The 27,450-nt window shown below is 41.5% G+C and overlaps 1 long non-coding RNA gene and 1 pseudogene across 1 annotated transcript; one reads left to right on the top strand and one right to left on the bottom strand.

Moving 5' to 3' along the window:
- Positions 1-1,530: 1,530 nt before the first annotated feature.
- LOC147995049 (uncharacterized) lies at positions 1,531-26,882 on the bottom strand. Its single transcript, XR_015686982.1, has 4 exons — positions 26,704-26,882; positions 19,458-19,562; positions 6,244-6,968; positions 1,531-2,311 (listed from the first exon to the last, which is right to left on the bottom strand). It is a non-coding gene; the product is annotated as an uncharacterized LOC147995049 (long non-coding RNA).
- Positions 22,705-23,838, top strand: Sav1-ps1 (salvador family WW domain containing protein 1, pseudogene 1; annotated as a pseudogene).
- Positions 26,883-27,450: the final 568 nt, after the last annotated feature.

Here is a 27,450-nt window from a genome sequence, read left to right as displayed (position 1 = left end):
CGTCAGTCAACATGAGAGCCAGGACTGGGCAAGTGAGGATGATTATAAGAAAGTCAGAAGGAAGTTATGAGAAATAGCTTTGAGAGTGCCATTGGTTAATACCATTCCAGTGAGCAAATATACTTTCTCAGTGACTTTTAAAGGGTAGCAGCACAAACCATGACCAATTCTAGGAAGATAAACAACAGCCACAAATCATTACATCGTGAGTTTGTTATACACACTATCTATGTTTCACTTAAACCATTTCCTTCAGGTTAAGACAGTTTCTCAAGGATTCCTGCATAAGTGGAGGAACTTGGTAGGGCATAATGCATGCATGTCTTAATTAAAAACAAAGAGTTTGCAGACTCATTTATGATTATTACAAGCAAGTCAGTCAAAGCTAGCTCTAGAAGTTTTCCCCACGTGTCCCCCTTTTTAATCTATGCAAGCCCAAACTGTCTCAGCTATTGGCACAGAAAGACTGTGCCTGTCTTAGACATCCCCTCAAGAGGTATGGACCTTACCTGTCACTGGTACATGAATTTAAGCATTCATGTCCTGGCTTAGGTTGATCCACCTCTGAGAGAATCTTAGCCATCTTTTTTTATCTATAAGAGGCACTTTATCAGTCCTGGAACAGAATGCTGTGCCTTTCTTAGGTCGCCATCTAGAAACACAGCTTTTACCCATGATTGGGATATGAATAATCTTGTACTTGTGGCCTGTCTTAGGTTGAGGAAATTTTCAAGATGATCTTACCTGTCATTGACTACCAACTTTTGCTAGGGAAGACTTTGGAGCTTTAATTTATGTAACTCTGCTTTGACATCTGTAAAAGCTCTCATGATTCCTCTCAAAAGAGCAGGTAATAGACATGCCATAAAAAGGATCACAAAACCAAGTCCCCATTACACCCAATAAGAGATGTAAATGAGGAAAAATGGCCTGTAATTCTTTAAAAATATCATCTGCAATGCTAGCAGCATCAAAAGTCAAAGGCTTAAACTCATTTTGCAGGGCTAACAAATCTAAAGAACTATTAGTGTTATGCCAAATACCCTGAGTGTGCCTTTTAACTCTGTTCTGGTTATGCTACCTCTCATTATACATTTGTGGACTTATACAAATCCAGAGATATTGAGTATGACATTCCAAATGGCTTCTGAATTTCATTCCTTATACCTCATCTCTCATGATCTGATTATATCATATAATATGTCAATTCTTTGTTCTAGTCATCTATCCAAATCCTCTTATATGCTCAGGGCATTGGTTACAATTTCAGCAAGATGATTAACAAAACTCGATTTTTGTACCTCTTAATAGCACTGTCTATCATCTTTATGAGAGGAAAACATACTGGCAATGATCATCCCAATCGTATGTTTGCTCCTTGCCAGAGCATGATCTAATTCTTATAAAACTGAAAGCCTTTTTCAAAATACCAGGATTCAGATTGCCAGGAATTATAAAAAAAAAAGCTGGTTTTACCATTAAAGATTGACCATCACACAGGACAGAAACACAATTAGACAAAAGACAGTTAAAACAAGAAATACTGAATTCATTATCAGAGCCTACAACCGAGGTAACAATAAATAAAAGTAGGTGTGCGTAATTTAGGATGTTACATTTACATCAATCCATGAACCTGTTCCATTTTTATCTAAAGCAAACATAACATCATACAAGGCAGATATCTCTGAAAATATCCACAATCAGTCCTCCACATGTCCACTGTCATTTCCTTTTGTCCAATATTGGGTTGATTTCTCGACCAGTACATGCTTGAGTCACAATAACTGGTCACATTAAAGATAGAGGAGGGTCATTCTAAAAACTTTTCTCCTTGATTGATTTTTCAGAGGCTGGTTCCACAGTCTCTGTGTTTTCTGTCCTACGATGTCTAAAATGCCTGAGGCAAGGCAGCTTGTCCAGTCTGAGATATAGGCATTCCCATCTTAATGCTTGGCACTGTAGTCTTCTTCTAAGTCTTGGGGTACACAGAGACACATCCAGCAGTGATACTATTTCTAGCAAAACAGATAGGGAGCCCCTGACCCACAGCAGTGTCATTCATTAATTTGAAATATATTTTACTCTCAGACCAAGGAAACCCTAAGAGCTGAGTATTATTAGATAGCACAAGCACGTCTGGCCTTGATCACACAGGAGGATGTAGCAAGGGTGGGTCAGGAACATTTGTCCAATACACCTTCCCTGTCGCCATCTTCAGGGCACCCAGCAAAATCAAGGCCACCCTCATTCTCTGTGCCAGCGTCAGCATGTCTCACCAATCACTATGCACTACTGCTCCTTCAGCATCCTGTGAAGAAACACCAATATGTCCACTTCCATATCAACGCCATATCAGGACCATGTCACATGCTAGCAGGTGGATACTTCCATTTCACCAGCTGCAGGGCGACCTTTGACACAGAGCAGCGGGGATTCCCTTGGTATCCAAGGTCAGGAAATTCAAAATAAAATTTTGTGGTGAAGGAATATACAACCCCCTCCTTTTTATGTATTCATCACTGATTTTTAGAGCTCCGCAGGCATGTTCCACAATTCCCTGTCCTGGAGGACATGTGAAATTTGTACATTATATAGACAATAACATATTTCATAGATTTAACTCATACTTTAAAATATATGAAATATATTTAATAAATATATTTTTCATTTAAAGTATATAATTAATATTTAATGCAAATAATTTATAATTACTGTATATATAGTAATATACAGAATATTCGCTAAATAAATAAATTATATTTAACTTGTATAATTCATATTTAATGTTCATAATTTATATAAACACATGCATATGTGAACCTCCACATAGTTATTATATACATGTTCCAATGTATATAATTTCTAACTTGTGTGATACATGTTACTTTATATGAATTATATATGGGGCCACCTACTGGGTTGGATCAGAACAGGCAGTGTACTTTTTGGAATCCATTTGATCTGTGACAGGTGGGTGCAAGTCTTAGGATTCTCTGAAGCTTATGTGAACTTTAGTTTACAAAAGGATATATATTAGTATTTACCATTGTATTAAGTCCATATTTTAGAAATATAGTTAACAGGAATTCGTTAGATAACAGGAGTAGACTCATGCATTTGAGACTTAGTAAAAGCTATAGGTTTGGATTAAAAGGCACAGAACATTTTTCCTCAATCCAGAGGGCTAGATACACAGATTGAAGAGATGCTTTTAGTATGATGAAAAGCTAAATCTTTACATTATATTTAGGAAAGAATCAAAAGGAAATTAAAACCACAAGCTTGTGACTGAATTACAAATTGCCAATGTTCCATTAGCTTATCATAACTCCATTGATCAATGCTAAAACTTTAAACTCTGAAATAACAATTGCATATAAGAGAAATATGAAACATTTCCAATTTTTCTTTAAATCATTTCTTACATCTCAATAATTTGCATTTATATACATTGAAACATCTTCTTAGACCCATTAACACTTTTAACTTGCACTTGCCAACTTTATATATCTTAACTTTATACGTCTTTACCAACTTTAAAACATCTTTGCATTTATCAACCTCAAACATCTTTCATGAACTTATTTTCTTAGACATTGACCTCCTGGATGGATCATAACTCACCTATGCCAGAGCACAGGCACACCTATGCCTCTGCAGTGGCCCAACAAGTGAGGGATGAGAGTGAGCTCCAGCTGCTGCTGTGGGACTGCTTTCTTATATTAGTACATGTTCTCTCACTGAACTGTAGGTCAATTTCATGAGTTATGTGCATGGTATCAGTCACATCAATATCATCCTGTGTCTCTGGGATCCCATGGCACTTAGTGCCCCCACTCTCCTCAATCTCAGCTTCTACACCCTTGTCCTGTGGTGTTTAGTTCAAATCAGAAGTGTTGTCCTCCAAGTAAGAGAGGGGTCTTTGGATGTACCACCATATCAGATAGATGTCGTATGCATCCACAAGATTCTCCTGTAGGTCAGAAGTCCAAGGAGAGCTGATATCTAGTGTGCTGCATAAATCAGATGATCTGGACCTAGAGGAACCCTTGCCACTGCTTTTCTTCATTTGCCTTCTGCCCTTTGTTGTCCTCAGAAGCCATAAATGTGGGCAGGGAAGGTAATTCCATCTCCCCATTAAGGTAAAGAGGGAGGGTTAGGAGACATGCAAAACCCATTTTTGAGTGGATCTTTTGAAAAAACTCTATTACTCCAAGAATGTAACCACTATTTTTTTCTGGTAGAATATACCTTTTTAAACATCATTAAATCTAATTATTCTTCCACTTAGTGGGTTTCCATTGGCGTGTAGTTCAAGAAACATATAGCATCCACTATGGTAGGCATGGGCCACCTGGAATGTCTTTCTGTGACTGCTGATGGCAAATTTGCATCACAGAGATCCAGGCATGGGAATTCCACCTCCATTTCTCCCACTTATAGGTGGGGAATGACATCACTACAAGATGCTAGAAGTAAAATACAAAAAACCAAAGCAGGCCTACCAGACAAGTTTATGGCTCTCAGTTTCTGTGCATTTAGGCTTCTTTTCTTTTCAAAGATTAATTTATTATATATAAGTACACTGTGGCTGTCTTCAGAGACACCAAAAGAGGCCATCAAACCCCATTACCAGGTGGTTGCTGGGAATTGAACTAGGTGCTCAGTTTCTATATTATTAAAACCACAGATATCTCAAGAATCCTAATGATGCATCTTGTGTTCAGAGATAAAGAACAACAACAAAAACCCAACCCAAACTCCAAAGTAGTTATGCAAAGTATACGAAATATCAGAGCTGGAAATAAGCAAACACATAGAGGGTGAAACAAAGATCACGGAAACAAAAACCTGCAAATTTGATAGGATGATCGAATCTGACAAACCCTTGGCATCAATCACGCAGAAGACACAAATTATTAAAATGTGAGACACAGAAGAGACAAGTTACAATCCATTGGAACCCTAAGGGCTATGAGGAAAACTTATATTCCAGAGTGCTCACAATCCTTAAGACATTTCTCAGACATCAAAATTGATAGGAGGTTATCAAATATGAAGTACTTGCTGCCTTCCCACTGCTAGTCTGTTGGCCTGATGATAAATTCAGGATATTCCAAAACATGAAGAGCTCAATATAGGGACAAGATAGAAAGATGTGTTATAGTCTCCCCTAAGAAAGAGAGCCTGGACCAACAAATTGATGGAGCTTAACTACTGGCTATAAAGTGCCACGAAGATGAGTGCTCAAGCTGTTTTAACAACCTACAAAGCCAGTTTTACTGTAGTGTCAGAACCATAACAGCACATGGGCACACAGAGGCCACATACACATATGTACATTCATACATACATACATACATACATACATACATACACACATACACACATACACACATACACACATACACACATACACACATATACATAAATATATCTGTCAATATTCTTGAACATTCAAATATACATCTGTTAGGAGATTACTTTGTAGTTCAGATACATTTCAGCATGATAGAGATGGTGTTTTGTGTTCATGTTGGGTTCAGCATGGGATCTTGGGTTAATTCCACAAACCAAGTAGTCAACAAGAAGCATAGAAGGAGAACAAGTGAAGAGGCCCATGCTCAGCCATGAAGAATGAAATTTTGTCTTTTTCTGAAATGTGAACAGACTGAGGGTTGCTTCTCTGCAACATGTCAGTTCCAGAGATAAGGAGAGCCTAACTAGGGCCATGGATACATAGCTGGAACCTTAATAAAAATGAGAGGCTTTCAGTCACATGCCAGGGCCTGCTGCAGTGGAACAGAGTAGATGATGACCCAAGTTCCCTTCATAAGAGTATAGGAGTGCCACAGGGAAATTCCATATCTTACAGAGAAGGTTTCAAATAAGAAAATGAAACCAAAGGAAAACATGGCAGACACAAACTGTTGACAAAGGAACAATTAAGAACATTTAACACACAAGCAGAAATCAATGCTTCAAGCAAAAGAATTGAGTGTGTGAATGAAAAGGGAAAAACAACACGAAAACCAAACCAACAAAGAGGAAACCTGCCCATATCAAGGTCCAAGAGATTAGGAAAGCCAGAGTTTATCAGGACCAATGGTAGTGTCCAGCTGGCATGATTTTGTTTTATCAAGGAGGGGTCATGGCAAGATAGTTATCAGGAGAGAAAAGCTTTAAGCCCATCAAAGGTTAGTGGGTATAACCGTTCAGCGGATGTTTTCAAGTACGTACTGTGATGAGATTCTTTATTGTCCACTTCTTATTCACACTAACGATGCATTTAAAATAAAAATTAAATTGAAAAATATCAATGAACTGTGCTTATTTAAGAATATTTTTACAGGTCTAGAAAACAAGAAATTCAAGTTAAACCCAAACTTAATCCAGAAACCAATTAAGAGATATAAATCGAAACCAGCAAAGCTGGATACAAGCTGACTCTTTGGATATCAAATCAGATCAACAATGTCTGTTTTCAAGAGATCAATAATACCAAAGTCTACAGGAACCAATCTGTGAGTCCAACCTCTCTGCAGCCAACCAAACAATAAGTTCTGTGTAGTATGTGGACAAGATCCAGTGTCTCCCTGCCCCCACTTCCAGCCTTCAATGGGAGGGGTCTGCACTTTGTCACCATGGCACCAATGAAGTCATAGCAAGAAATGAGACAATCATCATGGCTCTTCATAACCAAAAAAGAAGTTTTTCACTTCCCGTCTCCAAGCGCTCCATTACTTTCACTGCCACGACTACATTCCTGAGAAGAAACATACAGTACACAGGTTCTATTTTGGCCCAGGCTCTCAGAGAGCAGGGAAGGCATGGCTGGAGACTTGGGAAGATGTGTCTGAATCAGCTGCTTACATGGATTTAGCAAATCCCCTTGCTTCTAGTGACCCAGTTCCTCTTGTTGGGTTCCACTGTCCTGGTCATTAATGACTCCTCCAGACACACCCCTGCAAGAGACCAGCATTTTAGAGACAGGAGGTGGTGTGACCTCTATATACAAACCTTGAAGAGGACATTTTTGACCTGAATGAGAGCAGCAGTAAAAAGAAGGATGAGCTTTGTGCTGACTTGGATTCAAGATGTGGCTGGAGAGTGAACACAGGGACTTCTTTAAGGCGCTTTTCTCTAGTGCATTTCAAGAGAGGCAGAGGTCATTTTGGCTCAGACCCTTAAATTCTCTAATGACCAACTACTGCAGACCTTCTATTCGTTGCCTACAGGCATGAGACCTACTTCCTTTTTCTTAACCTCATAGTTATAGGCATCAAAAAGATGGTAGCCTGTTGGTGATAATGTGTTGCCCTAAGGGAAAATGTCATCCCTCAAGATCCCCCATAGTGTATAGTCTCTTGAGTAGCAGGGTAAGGTAGGGTAGGACTCTTAACATGATAGGGGAACTTATCACTACAGAGAAAGGCTTGAAGGGTGGGCTGGGGAGTAACAAACTGGTGGTTATGATCCAAGTATAATTAAAGTCCTTATTTTTTACAGCTGATATATACTAACAAGAACTTTACAGTAAAGAAATGAGTCAACATACAAAATGTCAAAGATAAATGAAGGGATAACAATAGAAAACAGGTGATGCTAGTAATTAAAAAACACCTGAAGCAAATGCACAAACTAAACCCAAAACAATAAACCATAACTCAAAATCCAGGCACAGAAAACAAAACAACAAAAACCCCAACTGATCAGGAAGCAAACTCATTATGTTCAGGTCAGTGGGGATCACCGATGTTCAATTCCAAAGAGGGACAATAAAAAATAAAATTCTCTGAGAACCAAAGTCTGAGTCCAACTGCTCTCCAGCCAACCAACTGCCTTTCTGCAGTTTGTGCACAAGATCCAGTTCCAGCTGGTACCTTCGGTGGGTGATCTTCTACCTCAATGGCAGCTTGTGAGGTCATGTGCCAATCTCAGCTCACCAAAAACCGTTATCATCCTCTAGTTCTTTTCAAGAGATGTGGACACCATTTTGGCTCAGACTTTGTCTTAGTGAGAGTTGCTATCTATTCCTGTGACAAAACACCATAACCAAAAAGCAAGTTGGGGAGGAAAGTGTTTATTTGGCTTACACTTCCACATCATATTGCACTGACTTGACGTTTTCAGACTCATCATCTCTGCATGCAGGCACTCAATTCCTTTACTTTAAACTTAGATAGGTTTTTGGAGGAAGTCAGAACAGGAATTCAAGCAGGGCTGGAATCTGGAGGCAGGAGGTGATGTAGAGGCCAAGGAGGGTGAGGGTACTGCAAACTGGCTTGTTCCTCATGGCTTTCTCAGCCAGCTTTATTGTAAAACCCAGGACCACCAGATCAGAAATGCTACCACCCACCATGGGCTGGGCCTTCCCACATTGATCACTAATTGAGAAAATGCACCACAGCTGGATCTCGTGTAGGCATTTTCTCAACTGAGGCTCCATCCTCTGTGGTGGCTCTAACTCATGTCAAAGTGACACACAAAACTATGCTGTACCGGCTTTCCGAGGACTAGGCCCAGCGTGGGGGTGGGCTCAGCTGCTTCACTGGCAGCAGGGTCTGAGGCAACTGGTTTCACTGTGCTGACAATCTCCCAGGTCTCCTAAGGAGCCATTCTACCTCCTGCCAGGCCACATATCCAAAGGTTTCCTAACTCCTCAAACAATTCCTACCTAAGAGGACAAACCTCAGTTAGCACAGGTCATATCACATGTAAAAAAGCCTTTCACTCCTAAGAGTAATGATTAATAAAGACCCAGATAATGAAAGACTCTGGAAGCATTTTGCTTCCCTGGTGATGGACACTGGTTTTTACTACTTGCGAAGTTAGGAAGAATTCTTTAATGGCTTTGTGACTTGGCTTTTATAGATTCATCATCTCTGCATGCAGGCATTCATATGCCTTTACTTTAAACTTAGATAGGTTTAAAAAATGCTCCCCCACTAACACGGAGATGCTGTTTAAAAAAAAAAGGTGTTCTGCTTCCAAGTTCCCCAGGACACGTGAGGAACATCTAGGGGTCCCAGAGGAAGAAGCATCATCCCAACCACCCTATAATATCCTCATCTGACTTCTCATAAGAAAATCTAGATCTAAAAAGACAGTGGTTGATGGGTTCAGTATCATTGAGAATTCCATCATTCCAGGGTAATATGCTCAAAAATGATTTATTTCTATGGCCATGGAAGGTGATGTCATGTTGCCCTCCAACAAATACCTCAGCTTGGGTTATTATTAAACTGTGGAAATAAATTTCTTGTTTAATTGGCAATTGTGAAGTCAAGACCTACACGAAGATGGAGGGTGGGAGGAGGGCTGCTTTGTCTGTTACTGTTTTTGTCCCCCAGTGAGCTTAGTTCTTTATTCTACATCCTGTTCATTCATTCTGTCATATGAGTTTTTGTCCAAAGCATCAACCCTGATCTGCCTCTCTGCCCTGCACAAAGATAAAACTGTCTAAATTGCAGGAAGATTGTAGGGTTGTCCCCTGGGAGATTTCCTGCAAAGCTTTTACCTTGTCTTTCAGCATATGTTTTGAGGATGGACAGATGGAGAACTCCTGACTCTCCAAGGGCTTCATCTTGGTTTAATCCCTGCCATTGACAAAAGAAGTGGCATCTGCCTGTATTCCCCTTCATGGGACCTGCTGTCTATCCATCTATCTGCCTAGTCCTGGACCCTGTCCTTTCTCTTTGGACTCAAGTCTGTACCTTTGAGACCCAGGATGTGTCTTCAGCTTCCCTGCAGCTTCTGTTTCTTCTGTTATCACTGGTGACTCCTTCATGTTTCTGTTATCTGGCTTCTGAAACCTCAAGGCTTCCGTGGCCTCTTAGTCCCTTAAAGTGATTATAAAACCTATGTATAGCTAGCAATCAAAGAAGCCCAAATGATAAGGAAGGAAAAGGGAGAGAGAAAAAAAGAAAGGAAAGCAGGATGAAGAAAGTTGATAGATTTAGTATGTAATATGTGATCAGGTGATAATATTCCTCATTAAAATTGTATGATTACCCAAAGCTGCTCACCTCAGCAGAGGTTAACAAGGAAAGTAGGAATGTCTGACCATTTCCTGCCTCTGGCACCTCCACAGCTTGTGACTTTGTTATTTCAATAAATTCAGATATTGTGGGAAGACACAAATTCTCTTTTCTATTTGGGACACAGTGTGCTCAGAACACGCCCTCTCTTTATGAGGGTGTAACTGCCTAGGAGCACCTTGGGGGACATCTGCCTGCTACCCTTTGACTTCAAATGGTCTTTCAGAGGGGCGCAGGATTTGAGCTAATTTCTTTTTTTGCTTGTTTGTTTGTTTTAACTTAAGTTTTAATGGCCAAACGTAACATGTTTATTCAGGACATTGACCCATGGAAGACACATATCCATGGTTTAACTTATTGCCTAATTGCATTTTTTGTTAATAAATCATATGTAATAGAGAGGCAAAGATTAAAACAGAGACAGAAGGAACACCCATTCAGAGGCTGCCCCACATGTGGCCCATACATATACAGCCACCCAATTAGACAAGATGGATGAAGCAAAGAAGTGCAGACCGACAGGAGCCAGATGTAGATCTCTCCTGAGAGACACAGCCAGAATACAGCAAATACAGAGGCGAATGCCAGCAGCAAACCACTGAACTGAGAATAGGACCCCCGTTGAAGGAATCAGAGAAAGAACTGGAAGAGCTTGAAGGGGTTCGAGACCCCATATGTACAACAATGCCAAGCAACCAGAGCTTCCAGGGACTAAGCCACTACCTAAAGACTATGCATGGACTGACCCTGGACTCTGACCTCATAGGTAGCAATGAATATCCTAGTAAGAGCACCAGTGGAAGGGGAAGCCCTGGGTCCTGCTAAGACTGAACCCCCAGTGAACTAGACTGTTGGGGGGAAGGCGGCAATGGGGGGAGGATGGGGAGGGGAACAGCTGTAAAGAAGGGGAGGGGGAGGGGCTAGGGGGATGTTGGCCCAGAAACCGGGAAAGGGAATAACACTAGAAATGTAAATAAGAAATACTTAAGTTAATTTAAAAAAAGTAATAAAAAAATAAATCATATGTAAGCAAGATTTTCTGTTTACATTACTAATTGGGTAGATTAACATGACACATTTAATAATACCTTATGCTTGATTTTTTCTTTTAATTTATAGTCTGGATCATGTTTTGTGGCTTTATGGCAGAGGGAATATAGGATTTATTATATATAATATACTTCTCTGTGTGTGTGTGTGTGTGTGTGTGTGTGTGTGAATGTGTGTGTATGGCTTTTTTCCCCATCTTCAGTAAATTGGGTATTTCTTATTTACATTTCAATTGTTATTACATTTCCCGGTTTCCAGGCAAACGTCCCCCTATGCCCTTCCACTCCCCTTCTATATTTGTATTCCCCTCCATATCCTCCTCCCATTACCGCACTTCCCCCAAAAAATCCCATTCACTGAGGGTTCAGTCTTGGCAGGACCAAGAGCTTCCCCTTCCACTGGTGCCCTTTACTATGCTATTCATTGTTACCTATGCAGTTGGAGCCCAGAATCAGTCCATGTATAGTGGTTGGGTAGTGGCTTAGTCCCTGGAAGCTCTGGTTGGTTGGCATTGTTGTTCATATGGGATCTCTAGCCCCTTTAAGCTCTTTCAGTCATTTCTCTGATTCCTTCAACGGGGGTCCTGTTCTCAGTTCAGTGTTTTGCTGCTAGCATTCGCCTATGTATTTGTCGTATTCTGGCTGTGTCTCTCAGGAGGGATCTATATCCGGTTCCTGTCGGGCTACACTTCTTTGCTTCATCCATCTTATCAAGTTTGGTGGCTGTATATGTATGGGCCACATGTGGGGCAGGCTTTGAATGGCTGTTCCTTCAGCCTCTGTTCTAAACTTTGCCTCCCTATTCCCTCCTAAAGGATTTCTTGTTCCGCTTTTAAAGAAGGAGTGAAACATTCACATTTTGGTCATCCTTCTTGAGATTCATGTTTTCTGTGCATCTCAGTTAATTTCAGCATTTGGTATCCACTTATCAATGAGTGCATACCATGTATGTTTTACTGTGATTGGATTACCTCACTCACGATGATGTTTTCCAGTTCCATTCATTTGCCTGTGAATTTCATAAAGGCATTGTTTTGGATAGCAGAGTACTATTCCATTGTGTAGATGGACCACAATTTTTGTATCAATTCCTCTGTTGAAGGGCATCTGGGTTCTTTCCAGCTTCTGGCTATTATAAATAAGGCTGCGATGAACATAGTGGATCACGTGTCTTTGTAATATGTTGGGGCATCTTATGGGTATATGCCCAAAAGAGGTATAGCTGGGTCCTCAGGTAGTGCAATGTCCAATTTTCTGAGGAACCTCCAGACTGATTTCCAAAATGGTTGTACCAGTCTGCAATTCCACCAACAATGGAGGAGTGTTCCTCTTTCTCCACATCCTCACCAGCATCTGCTATCGCTGGAGTTTTTGATTTTAGCCATTCTGACTGGTGTGAGGTGAAATCTCAGGGTTGTTTTGATTTGCATTTCCTTCATGACTAAAGATGTTGAACATTTCTTTAGGTGCATCTCAGCCATACAGCATTCCTCAGCTGTGAATTCTTTGTTTAGCTCTGAACCCCATTTTTTAATAGAGTTATTTGTCTCCCTGCAGTCTAACTTCTTGAGTTCTTTGTACATTTTGAATATAAGCCCTCTATCTGTTGTCTTTTCCCAATCTGTTGGTTGCTGTTTTGTCCTAACTACAGTGTCCTTTGCCCTACAGATGCTTTGCAGTTTTATGAGATCCCATTTGTCGATTCTTGATCTTAGAGCATAAGCCATTGGTGTTTTGTTCAGGAAATTTTCTCCAGTGCCCATGTGTTCGAGAATCTTCCCCACTTTTTCTTCCATCTGTTTGAGTGTATCTGGTTTGATGTGATGGTCCTTGATCCACTTGGACTTAAGCTTTGTACAGGGTGATAAGAATTGATCAATAGCATTCTTCTACATGATGTCCTCCAGTTGAACCAGCACCATTTACTGAAAATGCTATCTTTTTTCCGTTGAGTGGTTTTAGCTCCTTTGTCAAAAATCAAGTGAACATAGGTGTGTGGGTTCATTTCTGGGTCTTCAATTCTATTCCACTAGGCTCTCTGCCTGTCTCTGTACCAAAACCATAGATTTTATCACTATTGTTCTGTAATATTCCTTGAGTTCAGGGATAGTGATTCCCCCAGAAGTCCTATATTGTTGATGATAGTTTTAGCTATCCTGGGTATTTTGTTATTCCAGATGAATTTGCAAATTGTTCTGTCAAACTCTCTGAAGAATTGGATTGGTATTTTGATGGAGACTGTATTGAATCTGTAGATCCCGTTTGGTAAAATGGCCATTTTTACTATATTAATCCTGCCAATCCATGAGCATGGGAGATCTTTCCATCTTCTGAGATCTTCTTCAATTTCTTTCTTCAGAGGCTTGAAGTTCTTATCATTCAGATCTTTCACTTTCTTGGTTAAACTCACACCGAGGTATTTTATATTATTTGGTACTATTATGAAGGGTGTCGTTTCCCTAATTTCTTTCTCGGCTTGTTTCTCTTTTGTGTAGAGGAAGGCTACTGATTTATTTGAGTTAATTTTGTACCCAGCCACTTTGCTGAAGGTGTTTATCAGCTTTAGTAGTTCTCTGGTGGAACTTTTGGGAACACTTAAATATACTATCATATCATCTGCAAATAGTGATATTTTGACTTCTTCCTTTCCAATCTGTATCCCTTTGATCTCCTTTTGTTGTCTGATTGCTCTGGCTAGAACTTTGAGAACTATATGGAATAAGTAAGGAGAGAGTGGGCAGCCTTGTCTAGTCTCTGATTTTAGTGGGATTGCTTCAAGTTTTTCTCCATTTAGTTTAACATTAGCTACTGGTTTGCTGTATATGGCTTTTACTATGTTTAGGTATGGGCCTTGAATTCCTATTCTTTCCAGGACTTTTATCATGAAGGGGTGTTGAATTTTGTCAAATGCTTTCTCAGCATAGAATGAAATTATCATGTGGTTTTGTTCTTTCACTTTGTTTATATAGTGGATTACATTGATGGTTTACCGTATATCAAACCACCCCTACATCCCTGGGATGAAGCCTCCTTGATCATGGTGGATGATTGTTTTGATGTGCTCTTGGATTCGGTTTCCAAGAATTTTATTGAGTATTTTTGCATCGATATTCATGAGGGAAATTGGTCTGAAGTTCTATTTCTTTGTTGGAGAGTATTGGTATGAGGTCTTCTATGAAGGTCTGATAGAATTCTGCACTAAACCCGTCTGGACCTGGGCTCTTTTTTGTTGGGAGACCTTTAATGACTGCTTCTATTTCCTTAGGAGTTATGGGGTTGTTTAACTGGCTTATCTGTTCCTGATTTAACTTCGGTACCTGGTATCTGTCTAGGAATTTGTCCATTTCCTGCAGATTTTCAAGTTTTGTTGAATATAGGCTTTTGTAGTAGGATCTGATGACTTTTGAATTTCCTCTGATTCTGTAGTTATGTCTCCCTTTTCATTTCTGATTTTGCTAATTTGGACACAATCTCTGTGTCCTCTTGTTAGTCTGGCTAAGGGTTTATCTATCTTGTTGACTTTCTCAAAGAACCAAATTTGGTTCTGTTGATTCTTTCTATGGTCCTTTTTGTTTCTACTTGGTTGGTTTCAGCTCAGAGTTTGATTATTTCCTGCCTTCTACTCCTCCTGTGTGTATTGGCTTCTTTTTGTTCTAGACCGTTTAGGTGTGCTGTCAAGCTGCTGATATATGCTCTTTCCTGTTTCTTTCTGCAGGCACTCAGTGCTATGAGTTTTCCTCTTAGCATGGCTTTAATTGTATCCCATAAGTTTGGGTCTGTTGTACCTTCATTTGCATTAAATTCTAAGAAGTCTTTAATTTCATTCTTTATTTCTTCCTTGACCAGGTTATCATTGAGTAGAGCATTGTTCAATTTTCATGTATATGTGGGTGTTCTTCCCTTATTGTTGCTGAAGACCAGCTTTAGCCAGTGGTGGTCTGATAAAACACATGGGATTATTTCTATCTTTCTGTATCTATTGAGGCCTGTTTTATGACCAATTATATGGTCAATTTTGGAGAAAGTACCATGAGGTGGTGAGAAGAAGGAATATCCTTTTGTTTTAGAGTAGAATGTTCTATAAATATCTGTTAATCCATTTTTTCATGACTTCTCTTAGTCTGTCTTTCTGTCTTTGTCTCTGTTTAGTTTCTGTTTCCATGATCTGTCCATTGATGAGAGTGGGGTGTTGAAATCTCCTATTATTGTGTGAGTTGCAGTGTGTGCTTTGAGCTTTAGTAAGGTTTCTTTTATGTATGTAGGTGCCTTTGTATTTGGAGCATAGATATTTAGGATTGAGAGTACATCTTGGTGAATTTTTCCTTTGATAAATATGAAGTGTCCTTCCTTATCTTTTTTAGTTGAAAATTGATTTTATTTCATATTAGAATGGCTACTCCAGCTTGCTTCTTCTGACCATTTGCTTGGAAAGTTGTTTTCCAGCCTTTCACTCTGAGGTAGTGTCTGTCTTTGTCTCTGAGGTGTGTTTCCTATAGGCAGCAGAATGCAGGGTCCTCATTGTGTATCAAGTTTGTTAATCTATGTCTTTTTATTGGGGAGTTGAATCAATTGATGTCGAGAGATATTAAGTAATAGTGATTGTTGCTTCCTGTTTGGATGTGAGATTATGTTTGTGTGCTTTTCTTTTCTTTGTTTTGTTGCCAAGATGATTAGTTTCTTGCTTTTTCTAGAGTGTAGCTTGCCTCCTTAGGTTGGGCTTTACTATTTATTATCCTTTGTAGTGCTGGATTTGTAGAAAGATATTGTGTAAATTTGGTTTTGTCATGGAATATCTTGGTTTCTCCATCTATGTTAATTGAGAGTTTTGCTGAGTACAGTAACCTGGGCTGGCATTTGTGTTCTCTTAGGGTCTGTATGACATCTGTCCATGATCTTCTGGCTTTCATAGTCTCTAGTAAGAAGCCTGGTGTCATTCTGATATGTCTGCCTTTATATGTTACTTGACCTTTTTCCCTTACTGCTTTTAATATTCTTTCTTTATTTTGTGCATTTGCTGTTTTGACTATTATGTGACGGGAGGTGTTTCTTTTCTGGTCCAATCTATTTGGAGTTCTGTAGGCTTCTTGTATGCCTATGGGTATCTCTTTTTTCAGGTTAGGGAAGTTTTCTTCTATGATTTTGTTGAAGATATTTACTGGTCCTTTGAGCTGGAAGTCTTCACTCTCTTCTATACCTATTATCCTTAGGTTTGATCTTCTCATTGTGTCCTGGATTTCCTGTATGTTTTAGGCCAGTAGATTTGACTTCAAATGGTGTTTCATAGGGGCCCAGGATTTGAGCTAATTTCTTAAGACAGCATTACATCTAAGACGAACTTTCCCCTGCATTGATCCATTCACAGTGGCTCAGCTCTTATGATCGATCTGATTATCTCAGTTAAATCTAACTTCTTTATTTATTAGCTTTCTATTTATTAAGACTTTTCTTCACTTCAGTCACAATAATTTTGTATTTGCTGCAAATAACACCTCACCTATTGTACCATATTTATCTAATTTTAGAATATAGTAATATTGTCTGTAAGATATAATTTTTTAATATAAATTAGCTTCAGGTCTTCATAAAAATACGGGTTTTCAAATATTGGCCATATACTCCACAATCTTACCAATCGCTTAACTGTTTCATAAACTTCTCTGTTAAAATCCATGAGACTGTCAACATACATGAGATTGCTGTCTGAGGAGAATGCTTTTCCTTCCCAAGGCATATGTCTTCTCTTCTCTTCCTACCTTGCTACCTACATAAGACTTCTAACGGGAGATTGAGTTTGAGTGGAGAAAAAGATTTTTGTCTCTTCTCAGTCTTTGGGAAAAAGGATCTAATTTTGCTCATTAAATATGTTGTTTCTTTAGGATATTGTGATATTATAAGTGTCCCGTCCTAACTTGTGCAGAGTGTTTGCAACAAACTGACATTCAGGCTTTTTTACATTTTTTTTTCTGCACCAATTTGTATAATCAACTTTTTTTTTTTTTTGGATCCCATTAACATAGTTGACTAAATGGATTGACTTTCCGTTTCCTTGTTTTACTTTATCTTTTCAAAGATTTTTTGAGTTTTATTTTCCTATGTGCTCTGAAACACTAATTTGTACTACATGCATGCTTGGTGGCCTCTGAGAATAAAAGAGGCCATCAGCAAACCTGGAGTTGGAGTTATAGATGAATGTGAGCGACCACATGGGTGCTGGGACTGAACCCATGTTTTTGCAAAATCCATAGTGCTCTTAACTCTGAGTCATTTACAAGTCCCTTATTTTATTCACATTTATGCATATTTTGGTGTTTGAGTCTCTGTGTGTGTGTCTTTGTCTGTGTGTGTGTGTGTGTGTGTGTGTGTGTGTGTGTGTGTGTGTTTGCAGTGCTCCTGGAACTTAGCAGAAGGCATCAGATCCCCTGGAGCTACAGTGGCTGTATATAGATGATGGGAACCATGCTGTGGTGGTTTGAATGGATATGCCTCCATGGACTCATGTGTTTGAATGTTCGGCCCATGAAGAGTGGCACTACTAGGAGGTGTGGCCTTGTTGGAGTAAGTGTGTCACTGTGGATGTGGGCTTTGAGGTCTCCTATGCTCAAGCTCTATTCAGTGTGGCAGACAGTGTCCTCCTGGCTGCCTTCAGTTCAATGTAGAACTCCAGGCTCCTCCAGACCGTGTCTACCTGTAGGCTGCCATGGTTCTCACATGATGAAAATTGACTTACACCTCTGAAACTCTAAGCCAGCCTAAACTAAATATTTGCTTTTATAAGAGTTGCATTGATCGTGGTGTCTCTTTACAGCAATAACACTCTAAAACATATGCCCTTGTCCTCTGAAAAAGCAGGTCATGCTCTTTACTGCCAAGTCATGTCTTTTGAACAAGAGTTTCTTTATAAACTGATGAAAGAAACTTACCTTCAACAAGTCCATCCTGATCTTGATGAATAAGCTGTATGTTGGGTTTGATTTGCTCATAATTTTTGATGATACAAACATCATCTGTGTTTATTCCATGTATTAGTTTTCCCTCCATATTACTCACAATCATGTCATGGTAATGTTAAAATAATGGCATGAATTAGGAAGCATTACCTATGCATCTGTTTTCTAAAAGAGATAATAGAGAGTTGATGTTATTTCCTCTTTCCTATAGAAGACCTCACCAGGGGAAATGTCTCAGAAAGGACTTTATCTTTTCTTTTTGTAAAAACGACTGTTAATTATTGTTTTCATGGTATATGGAGAGATGCCCCCATTGATGTCCTGGTGGCCTGGGCTGTGGTTCTCTGAGAAAGTCAAGTCTGAAGTCAGGGTGTTTCATTGTTGAGTGTTGGCAGTCTTGGGAGATATAGGATGTTGTCCGGCCATATTTCTGCCTTTCTGCTGAGGAGCCTGAGTCCCTCCTGTAAGCTGCTTAGGGGTGGCAGAGCATAGTTCATGATAGAGGTCCCACCCTGTGCCTCCCCAGATTAGAAACAGCAAGGCCTGGGATGGATCCTGCAGTTTTCTGTCTCCTGTGTACCCAGACACCACTGGGGTACCAAGAAAAGTTGAGAACAGCCTGAGGGTCTGCACTTCCCCAAAATGCAAGGTAGGAAGGAGATGGCTGAGCCTGGGATAGGATTGTTTGGTCTGACTGAGTTTGGAGGGGCTGGAAGAGAGAAGGCCTCTGGGAGATTTGGGCACAGTTCTTTACAATAAAGCCTCTCTCTGCAGCGATCTTTGATAAAGGAGCTGGTCCTTGCTTGTCCAAACTGCTTTATTTGATGGTTGGTGTGAATGCATACTCCTTACTCAAGATGAACCATAGATTAAATATCTTTTGCAGGAAGGAATGCTCAGGAAGGGAAACTCATTGGCTAGACACTTAGAGCCTATCTAGATACCTCATTAACAAGGACAACTTCAGGTTTTGATGCTATGTAACTGAATGTCATGGTCCTCTCAGTGGGGTGTCATGGTTACCTGCTCCAGATCAGGTCATTTAGTAGGAAGCTGGCCTCATGCCTGTCATTCTCAATTCTGAACTTTCCCAAGGTTCAGGTTGGCTCAACCTTACCAGTTTTCACAGTCCACTTGCCCCATACTATATGGATAGGGAAGAAACAAAATCATCTTGGGCCATCTTATTCCTTTTACTAACTTCAGTGATTTGAAGAATACCTCCCCTTCATAGGCTCATATATTTAAATGCTTAGTCACCAGGGAATGACACTATTTGAAAGAATTAGAAGGATTAAGAGCCATGGCCTTGTTAGAGAAATTATGTCATGGGGGGAGACCACTCCATGTCAAAATTTCCCCTCTTTTTTAAATGTAGATCAGGATGTAATGTTGTAAGTCCCCCAAAGTGGCCTTACCTCATGAGCGTAGCCCACAGAACACAACTTGAGAGAATGCTGCAATGGCAAGAGGTTTAATGATCCATGTACGTGGGGTTGCTCATCCACATGGGGAGAGGTAACCTGAAACCCAAAAAGCACACAACTTTTATTCATTACAGAGGGCAGACTTCAGCAACAGGGTTAGCTGGCCTATTCTCATTGGTGGTACACAGGACAAAGGATCTGGTCAGGTATTGGCTGGCCTGCTTACAGGGCTGTCCTTGGCTCAGTTGATCACTTTCCTCATCCAGCCCCACACCTGGACTTGGAAAATCCTTGGGAAAGGGCTAAGTTGGCAAGTCCCTTAGAAGGTGGAGGAACTGGATGGTCAGGGAGGGTCAGGATGACATCTTGTGTTTGTTCTCAGGATTTACCACAAGGAGAGGTAGGGGGGTCTTTCCAAAAACAGTGATTTTGGTTTTGTCTTAACTTTAGCTTGGTCAGAATAGCCTGGTCTTCTGACTCAATATCTTGATCACCAAAACTTTGTCATACCATTAGACAATCTGAAGTCAGATGTATTTCTCAAAATCTTGTTTTTAAAACTTTGCTTCTCATATCTATGAAACTGTGAAACATTATTTCTTCATTCCCCTCTTTTTCTTTTGTCCTGGTTTTATTCTTAAAATCATAACTCGATCTCATCACTAGTGATGGGCCTGTGTTGTTGTCTTAACAATACATTCTCTAATAAGCAATAAACCAGAGTTGTGAACCAAGGGGAAGTATTGAACCAGGTTTAAAACCAACATTTGTCTTGAGTGCTCTCTCTCTCTCTCTCTCTCTCTCTCTCTCTCTCTCTCTAAAACTTTGTTCTAATCCTTCTCTAATCTTAGCCAAATTGTCTTATCTCTTCCTGAGTGATCTATAAAAACATTCTTCTTTTAATGCAGCACACAGGCCTCCTTCTTTAAGGAGTAACAGGTCTAATCATCTCTTATTCTGAAGGGCCACTTCTGAGAGGGAGGTCAGGGATTCTTGGTGGTCAGTTAAAGTCTCTTCTATTCTTTCTACATCTAAGTCAATGGCAGAGTGTTTGATTTTAGCTTTTCTGACTGGTGTGAGGTGGAATCTCAGGGTTGTTTTGATTTGCATTTCCCTTATGACTAAAGATGTTGAACATTTCTTTAGGTGTTTCTCAGCCATATGGCATAATCTCTTTGCCCTCACATGTCAGCAGCCCCCTCTGCTGGTGAGCCTTGTCAAAGGCATATCTGATGTCCATATAGATGTTAAGTCTCTTTCCCTTTTCCCAGCTCAAGGGCTTTGGTGAGGGCAATGAGCTTTGCCCTCTGAGTAGAGGTGCCTTCTGGTAGGACCTGAGCCCAGATAACTCTGTTTCCATCTACCACTGCCACCCCAGCCCCTTTTTTTTCCTTCCTTTAAGAAGCTGTTCCCATCCATGAACCAGGTGGCATCTGGTGTCCCCTCTGGTGCCTGGTCAGTCAGATCTTTATGCCACCCCTGTGCTTCAGCGAGCACCTGCTGACAGTCATGGTGGGAGGGGAGGTGTCTAGGACAAGGTCCAGGAGCAAGGTTGCAGGGTTTATTCTCATAGGTGCAGTCTGGGATTGCAAGGAACAAGTGGTATACCTGGCCCACACCAAGGTCCACTGTTCTTTGGGTAGGCCATGAGTATTGTTTGTTGCTGGTAGCCCACTGTACCCAAGTTCTTTCCTGGACACTGGTCCATTTGGGTGTAGGAGCACAGAGTGTTGGGTCCCTGTATTCACAAAACACTGGGTGGGCTTCCCTTCCATCTTTGCATAACCAGCACTCTAGGACCGAGAGGCTTGCCTTTGGGGACACTGGAGAGGCCCCTCTTCTTTTTCCTGGGACAGTCCTTGACCCACTGTCCTTTATACAATAGGCACACTGATCTTTAGCCAGGAATTCTCTGCTGTTGCCAGGTTCTGTCTTCCTACTTCTCTAACTACTGTGGCCAGTATAAGTTCCTCCCCTGCCTTTTATCTCTCTTTAGCTCTCTAGCTTCCTGTTCTTTTTGCCTTTTTCCCTCTTTCTCTTCCTCAGTCTCTCTGTTATGATATCTTCTGCATCTTCCTCTACAGCTACTAGATGCTGTCCACTTATGTGCACAGACCCTGAAACACATTTCAACCTTACTTTCTCTGCAACTGGTACTAACACTCTCAGCAACCCTTCAAATTTCTGTAACTTTCTCTTTATACCTTTAGCTGACTGGTCTGTGAAGGTCACAGTAACAGTGGCCTTGTGCTCTTCTGCTGTAGGGTTGTAGGGCTTGAATTGATGGAAAGCCTCCATCAAACATTCCAAGAACACTCAGGGGGATTCTGTCTGCCCCTGGACCATTTCCCTTACCTTAGCCAGATTGGTGGGGCATTTTCCAGCCCCTCAGAGACCCACCATTGGTGTCTGATGTTTGACCTTGGGCACTCCCTACCTTCAGGCATATTGAAGTCAACAGTAGGAGTGAGGGCCTTCCATCCAGGCCCGGAACATTCTTTCTGGCCCCTAGTAGGATTCTGTTTTCCTCGGTGGTAAAGAGCACCGGTAACAGCTAATATCAAGCATCTCAAGTGGGCTAGTGAGATAAAGAAGAGAGTCTGGAAAATAGAGGTTCGCTGAAGAGGACAAATAGTATTTGTCACCCAGCTAAATGAGGAAGCTTTCTCGGGAGGAAAAGGCCAGTGCAAAAATAAGCACAAGCCTCGAGCCTGTGAGACAGAAAGCTGAGAAGAGGGGCAGCTGGTCTGTTACTGGCTATCTCTCTGGACTTAGATTTTCCCTTAAGGAGTACCTCTCTTCAGTGTCAGCTTGGTGGCTCTGCCTCTCAAGAGACCCAGCCTCTAAAAGACACTAGGCTTCCAGTAAGAACTAATAACAAAAGAATGGAGAGATGGTTAGGACCTGGGTGCTAGATACCAAGTGGCTGACAAAAGAACTGTATAGGGGAGTGGGGAAAGTTTACCGGATGCAGGTGGTGGCCATAGCTTTAGCCTAGTGGGTGGCCAGGGCCCTGTCCCAAGGTGGCCTCAGGTGGTAGCGCTGAGCAGGCTGACTTCCTGGCAGGAGCTGCCCTGTGAGTGAGTAGCTGTGGGTGCGCTTAGCACTGCCAACATGCAGGTGGGTGCGGGCAGCGGAGACCCGAGGCGAAGGCGGCACTGCCCACGAGGCTGTGGTGGGCAGCGGGCTCACAGCCCTAGCGAGGCTGCCGGGGCAGTGGCAGGCGTCATCCTCGAGGATGCTGTCCCACAAGAAAACCAAAAATGAGGTGTCTAAGCCAGCTGAGGTGCAGGGCAAGTACGTGAAGAAGGAGACGTTGCCCCTGCTAGGGAATCTCATGCCTTCATTCATTCGGACGGTCCAACAATTCCAAGATGGACCCAGATTCAAGTGCTAGTACTTTCTCAGCTTCTGGAGATGGCATAGTTTCAAGAAACCAGAGTTTCCTGAGAACTCAAGTTCAAAGGATGCCTCATGAAGTAATGAGAAGAAAAAGCAACAGACTGTCTGCACCATCTTCTTACCTTGTCAAGAGCCTAGCAGATGTTCCTCAAGAACATGACTCATCAGAGTCATTTTTAACAGAAGTTAATTTTGATGTTGAAAATGGAGACTCCAGTTCTCGATATTTTTATTCAAATAACTTTTTTGATGGTCAGAGAAGGAGGCCACTTGGGGATCGTGCACAAGAAGACTACAGATATTATGAATACAACCATGATCTCTTCCAAAGAATGCCACAGAATCAGGGGAGGCATACTTCGGGTATTGCTACATCTTTAGGAAATTTAACTAACCATGGATCTGAAGATTTACCCCTTCCTTCTGGCTAGTCTGTGGACTGGACAATGAGAGGGAGAAAATACTACATAGTTCATAACACAAACACAACTCATTGGAGTCATCCTCTTGAGAAGGACTTCCTCTTGGGTGGGAGCGAGTGAAATCATCAGAATTTGGAACCTATTATGTGGGTCACACAAATAAAAGGGCTCAGTACAGGCACCCCTGTGCTCCCAGTGTGCCTCGGTATGATCAACCTCCACCCATCACGTATCAGCCACAGCAAACAGAAAGAAATCAGTCTCTCCTGGTCCCTGTGAACCCCTACCATACTGCAGAAATTCCTGACTGGCTTCAGGTTTATGCCCGAGCCCCTGTGAAACACAACCACATTCTGAAGCGGGAGCTCTTCCAGCTGGCTGACCTGGACACATACCAGGGAATGCTGAAGCTGCTCTTAATGAAGGAACTGGAGCAGATTGTTAAGTTGTATGAGGCCTACAGACAGGCTCTTGTCACTGAGCTGGAAAACCTCAAGCAGAGGCAGCAGTGGTTTGCCCAGCACCATGGCAAGAAGTTTTTAAGTTAACTTACCACAAGCCAGGTTTTGTAAGAGCTTTATAATATTTTCAGATAAATGACTGCAAACAAGTTCTTTGGTTAATAAAGGCAACTTGCGATTTGGAATTATAAAATTCTAGTTTTACATATATTATCAATTTTTTTCTTTATTGAACCAAGAAAGTTTTATCACTTAAAAAGCCAATATGGCATATACTACGAAATCCTGTTAGGAAACTGCTTTGGAGACTGTGAATGGAAAGGAGTACAGGAAGAGACTGTCATAAATGACATTAAATAGGAGTGGACACACCCTTCTTGTTCCGAAAAGGAAGCAGACAAGAGCACACTGTGAACAGCGGCTCCTTGTGGCGTCAGGTGTTTTCTGGATTGAGATGGTGCGACCACTGCCATGGGTATAGTTCAAAATAAAAACAGGGCATGGAGCCTTTATGGGGACCAAGGTGTATATGGTGTGTGTGGTCATCTACTCACACCTCCTCCCTATGTGAGGTACACCTTTGAAGGAGGGAGATAAAGCCTTTCAGGAATAGAGTCGGAGATACAGGCATATAATAAATACACGTCTCAGTCAGTGCGCAACTGTTGCTAATACTGCTTCCTTCCTTCCTTTGAGCCAGAGCACATGAGTACAGTCAGCAAGGCTCTGGTGAGACACAGCACGGGCTTCCTGACCACAGGGAATACCGTCTTCCATCAGGCTGGGCTACGTGCCAAAAGTGACAATCAGGGATCCAATGAGGAATCTTGGTGACTTAAGTAATTTCATATTGCCTTTTTTATCTTTGAGAAGTCTTTGTCATAAAGGTTTAGAAACAGGTCATTCCTTCCTATTTTTTCTTGCTTTGGGCTTAATAGTTGTTCATAACTAGTGCCGAACATTTGATTACAGATAAACTTATGGAACTTCCAGCTGTAAATCTAGAATTCTTGAGTTTCATCATAGCTCTTCAGTTGCGCTTACAAATGTTGTGACTATGTATATATTTTAGTTCTTTTCCTAAATATAAGGACCCTTTTTAGAAGTGACTTTGAATTATTGATAAAATTTTGTGTTTGATTTTATGCAACAAGTTATAAAATATATTTTTGTGGAAAGAAAAGAATTGTATGGCTCATCTGCTCCCTGGAACACCTTGGTGAGCTCGGAAGAAAAGCCAGATTTAGTGGGAGGGGGAGTTTCTTCCAGGGTGTCAGGCATGCCTGGTGACCTTGAGCCAAGAGACCAGGAGAGAAAAGCATTTGAGCCTCTAGAGTGTTGAAGGGAGGCTTGCCCAGGGGCATGTGATCTGACTGAAGCCTTGGGTATCAGAGTAATCTATAGTCAGGGATAACTGGGTCTATCAGTCACAGTTGAGCTGGGCTTCCTGCCTCTTACATCCAATAAAAAGATTGCTAACACTGGAGTTCTGATCTTCAGTAGAACTACAGCCCTTCCCATGATTCTGAATTCCAAGACTTCAGTAGCAGTCCCTCCCCCCAGCCCTTCACCAAGCTGTCTCACTTGGTTAAAGGCCCTTGGAAAAGAAAACATTGATCTTGACCTTTGCCACATCCTTCAGTTGGAGTAAGCTGAAGAGCCTGTGCCAAGACTTTCTCCTGATATCATCCTAGGGTAAACATAGTCAAAGCCTGTTCCAAATTCTGACTGGCAAAACAAAGTTCCTCTCAGTCTGTTGCAGACTCTCTCTTGACCTCTGGGGGCTCCCATCCCCCCCTAACCTGGGGTATTTTGACCACTGGGGCAGGAATTGGCTGCTGCGGGGATAGGATCAGAGGCACTCTTCATGTCAATGATAACTGACAGGGAAGGTGACTTAATGCTGGAGACCGACTCCTCTCTTGCAATAGGGCCAGCAGATAAGGAGAGGGAGGCAGGCTCCCTCAAAGAAAATATTTTTAATGAACGCTCTTCTTCTGTGAGCAAGCGATGAAGGTCTGGCCACTGAAGGCAGGGACTAGAATTTTTTGGGGGGCCAAAGGTCTCATAATAGTCTTTAAAACAATCACTAAATCCGTGCTACCTTTTTGCTGTCAAAGCATAAGTACCGGCAGGTGGCCCCATCTCCTTGAAACTACTCTCGCGCTGCTTGGGCCTAAGCTGCGCCACTGCCCGAGTACAGACTGTAGCTCGCTTGCTAGCAGGCTATGCACCTGCCACCCTCCTCTTCTCCTTGGGGAGGAGGCTCAAGAGAGAAAGACAAAACTCCCTGGCAGAAAACAATTTCTCTCAAGCAAATTATTTCCAAGTTATGCACCAAGAGGACCAAGTAAAATTCTTTGACAAACAAAACAAGCAGTTCCATGATCCCAAACACAATCAGCAGTACATGATTTCAAACACAGTCATCAGTCCAAGTGCAAAGAGGAAACAAAGCCAAAAAGACCCTACAATACCAAAGAAAACAAACAAGACAAACAAGACCAAGACAAGGCCTCATATACACGATTTCTACAAATGCCTGATACTTTAAATACCTGGCTGAAACTTTAGCTGCCTCCGGATTAGGTGGACTGTTTCTGATTCTACCTCCCAACGGGGTTCTAGAGTGTCCTCCAGATTCCCTCCCTCCTGGGCTTGTGGCCTGTGACAACTAGCATGTCTGCCTTTCATAGCCATAAGCCCCTCATGGGACCAACAGCGGCCACTAAGGGGACTCTAATTCCTCTCTGAAGGGACTCTAACCCCTCAGAAACATTTTGGTCTCACCTGGCCTGAGACCACCACGAGGGGACTCTAACCCCTCTCTGAAGGCACTCTAACCCCTCAGACAGTGGATGCAGACAACACAAGATAAATTCGAGAAAACATGACACAGAGACAAAACAGAAAGTAATACAGAACACCGGACACAGATTTGCTTGAGCTTACCTCTAATCTCTTCTCCAATTGTGGTCGGGGAGCACAGTTCCCGGCCAATGCACTAAATGTCGTAAGACCCACGAATTGGCCTTAACTCAGGAGCACAACCCCACAGAACACAACTTGAGAGAGTACTGCAATGGCAAGACGTTTAATGATCCACGTACATGGGGTTGCTCATGCACATGGGAAGAGGCAACCCCAAACCCAAAAAGCACACAACTTTTATTCATTACCGAGGGCAGACTTCAGCAACAGGGTCATCTGGCCCATTCTCATTGGTGGTACACAGGACAAAGGATCTGGTCAGGTATTGGTTGGCCTGCTCAAGGGTCTATTCATCACTCAGTTGGTCACTTTCCTCATCAAGCCCTACACCTGGCCTTGGGCTAAATTGGCAAGTCCCTTAGAAGGGGGAGGAACTGGTTGGTTGGACAGGGTCAGGATGACATCTTGTGGTTGTTATTGGGATTTACCACAGGCAAGGGGAGGGGGATCTGTCTGAGAACAGTTATTTTTGCTTTGTCTTAACTTTAGCTCAGTCAGAATAGCCTGGTCTTCTGACTCAATATTGTGATGAACAAAACGTTGTCATAACATTAGGCAACCTGACGTCAGATGTATTCCTCAAAACCTTGCTTTTACAACTTTGTTTCTCATATCTGTGAAACTATGAAACTTTAATTCTTCAGTAGCTCTCTACTACTGCTCTAGATCCTGCCTATATCCTGCCATACTACCTAACACATTGATATG

The sequence above is a fragment of the Rattus norvegicus genome, chromosome 4 (genome assembly GCF_021556685.1).
Source record: "Rattus norvegicus strain SHRSP/BbbUtx chromosome 4, alternate assembly SHRSP_T2T, whole genome shotgun sequence".
In the NCBI taxonomy this organism is placed as follows: Eukaryota; Metazoa; Chordata; class Mammalia; order Rodentia; family Muridae; genus Rattus; species Rattus norvegicus.
The sequence above is the reverse complement of the archived record's forward strand: the minus strand, read 5'-3'. Positions and strand labels throughout refer to the sequence as shown.